This window comes from Macrotis lagotis, chromosome 2 (genome assembly GCF_037893015.1).
Source record: "Macrotis lagotis isolate mMagLag1 chromosome 2, bilby.v1.9.chrom.fasta, whole genome shotgun sequence".
NCBI classification, from domain to species: domain Eukaryota; kingdom Metazoa; phylum Chordata; class Mammalia; order Peramelemorphia; family Peramelidae; genus Macrotis; species Macrotis lagotis.
The window spans coordinates 167,306,564-167,309,538 of record NC_133659.1 but is presented as its reverse complement, the minus strand read 5'-3'; the positions used below and the strand labels follow the sequence as shown (position 1 = coordinate 167,309,538).

Below are 2,975 nucleotides of genomic sequence, written 5' to 3'. Positions count from 1 at the left end.
TATTGTTAAGAAAAATCTTAGTACTCAAAGACTATAAAAATATTGTAACTAGTGGGGACCTTATAAATCATATAGCCCAATTTCCAAAATATAAAGTCAAGGGAATAGAATTCTTTGTCCACGGTCAAGAATGTGCACTAGAGGTCCCCTGTAAAATCCTAAAAATCCCAATTCTAGGATGTGTGTTGTTCAGTGCTCAAGGATTTAACATTTTGAATTCCCTAACTTTATATATTGCACCATACTTCCTCTCTTAGGAATGTAATCAGAATATCTTTTGAAAATTTAACCTTAAAATAAATCAATTATTATTATACTTTTTTGAGAATGAGTACCCCTGTAGAACTAATGGAGATGAGATTTCAAATTTTAGCAATAATAATTCAGGGAATAAAATGAAACTGTAGAAGAAATCTACTTTAATAAATACATGTAAACATAATTTTGAAATGATGACCACCCAAATACAACCAAGGGAAAACATAATAAAGATCAGAAAATGCTGAGAAGAGCACAAACCAAACAGATATTTTTGCTCAAGTAATGGTAGATGAAATTGGCCTTTATCTAGATGGAGAAAACATAAAAGTCTGTTTGGTTTTCTTTTACATAAGTTTTCATAAAAGAAATGGGATGAACTCTTCTAACACTTGCCTGCCTCTGAGCTTCAAAACATACTTTGTGATTATGTGTGTATGTGTAACCGATAAAATAGAATCTAACTGCACCAGAAATGCTACACACCTTTTAATTTGCTCACTAGCTAAGAACATCTTATTTAATAGAATCAAATGAACAAGGCAATTTCTAGCTAGCTCAAGTAAAATTCTCTATGAAAATTTATATAGACCAAAAAGAACAGTTTTTTGGGGAAAATATTTATGATGATTTAAGCTTAAAATTTAATGAATGCAGACTAAAAGTAAACTGTAGCTTTATTTTGATAGTAGAACACAGAAACTTTCTTGTTTATCTGCCATTTCTTAAACTAGATAATGATTAGTATAAATAATGAATGCCTTGATATAGTCATATGTATTCAATGTTGCAGTGTTTTAAGTTCTAATTATGTAAAATATGGCAACTGACTCCAGTCTTTATGAAAATATGCAGAATGAACTGAAATAATTAGACCACCAGGGGAATCATTAGTCCCACTAATTAGGACCCAACTGAAGTAAAAATAAGGGATAGCACAGTTAATTATTTTATTCACTTACTAGTAATGCTTAAAACACAAGTATTTGTTAACCAAGACTTGAAATAGTAATTCATCTTTTCAATTATGCCACCCCAGGGAAGGAAGACTCCCAGACTACTTGTAAGACTACCAAAAAGAACTTCATTCTTCCCCTTGACCTGTGCTATCTACACAATGTGAACTCTAGTCAAACAAGCAAAGATTCAATTTTATTATTTGTTTCATCTAGAGCATTATCCTGGAGGAGAATCTTCTTCTCTGAGATGGAAATTCCCTCTGGAAAACCAGAAGAAACTAATGATGTCTTGAATTCTCTAGCTCATTAGTAGACATTCAGACTAAAAACATCTATTTTAGGATCTATAATTGGCCACCTATCTCCAGAGAAAGAAAGGGATATCCCTAGACTAAATGTCCAGTATCATAATAGAACATTCTCAGTGCTTTGTGATAATAATTTCTGTAGCTGGTTTTGGAAAACAGAAGAGAAACATTTTTCTTTCTTTCTCTATATTGAGAAATCTAGGGCAAAGACTTACCCAAAAATATGTTCAAAAGAAAGATGGGGGTAGCTAGGTGGTGCAGTGGATAGAGCACTGGCCGGCCCTGGAGTCAGGAGTACCTGAGTTTAAATTTGGCCTGGGACACTTAATAATTACCTAGTTGTGTGACCTTGGGCAAACCATTTAACCCCATTGCCTTGCAAAAAAAAGCAACTTAAAGAAAAAGAAAGATAGATACAGATGTATATGTTTATAGATAAGATATATATATATATATATATACACATAAACTCACATGCATTAAATATGTATATTGTAACCTACTGTGTAGATGTCTTCCTGTCTCTGATACCAGTTCTCTTTGACAGTTTCCCAGTTCTGTCTTAAGGACAAAGGAAACAACCAAGATAGCTCCATGGGAAAAACTCCAGTTGAGTGGGCCATTACATGGGAAAATTCTAAAACAGCCCATTAAAGATATGGTTGATAAACATCTAGTAAGGAAAGCAATGACTACACAGAGTCAGTTTGGCTTCCTCAAGAACAGGTGGGGTGGGGTAGGGGAAGGATGTTGTGATCGTGCAGTAGTGGAGGTCTAACTATGTCTGCCATTTTTAACTTTCAGAGCCTACTGACTTTTTGTTGCTTTTATGTACCTGTGCATAGTCCACTGCTTGGCTCCTAGCTTCTTGAACAAAAAATAAAACTGGACTGTTGGGTATATTTTGGACATGTGCCAGAATCGGTGAACAAAAGAGTGCCTATGTAGCTGTATGCTGTATAGTAATGGCTTTCATTATCTTGTTCATCCAGTAGTTGGAAAATGCCAGAATTTAATTGCTGTCAGATTTCTATAGATAAAGGACTTGTCTACTGAAAACAATGGGGAGATTGATTATTGACCCTTTCAGCTGTGTTCTTTGACTGAAAGACTCCTGGCTACTTCCAATCATTAATGGACCAAGTTTCTCTATACATAACTAAGATGCAGCTGTTAGTACCAGAATAGATTGATATCTGAATAATGACCAACTTAATTTAGAGTTCTACCACTACAATGGCATTCTGTAAATACCATTCTTTTATGACACCTGTTGATCTACAGGAGGTATTTCTATTGTATACTGTAGAAAGCAAACTTGGGAAATGATAGCTGAAGTTCCTTTCTGTATGATTCAGGGGAAAATTGTATTCTTATATGAGAACATTTCTATAATGAGCATTTTTTTGAGAAAAATGTTTGGATATTATGCAAGTGTTCATAGTAATTG

The 2,975-nt window shown here is 33.9% G+C and overlaps 1 pseudogene; it reads left to right on the top strand.

The window, feature by feature from the left end:
* Positions 1-2,305: 2,305 nt before the first annotated feature.
* On the top strand, positions 2,306-2,520 carry LOC141511279 (protein kish-A pseudogene; annotated as a pseudogene).
* Positions 2,521-2,975: the final 455 nt, after the last annotated feature.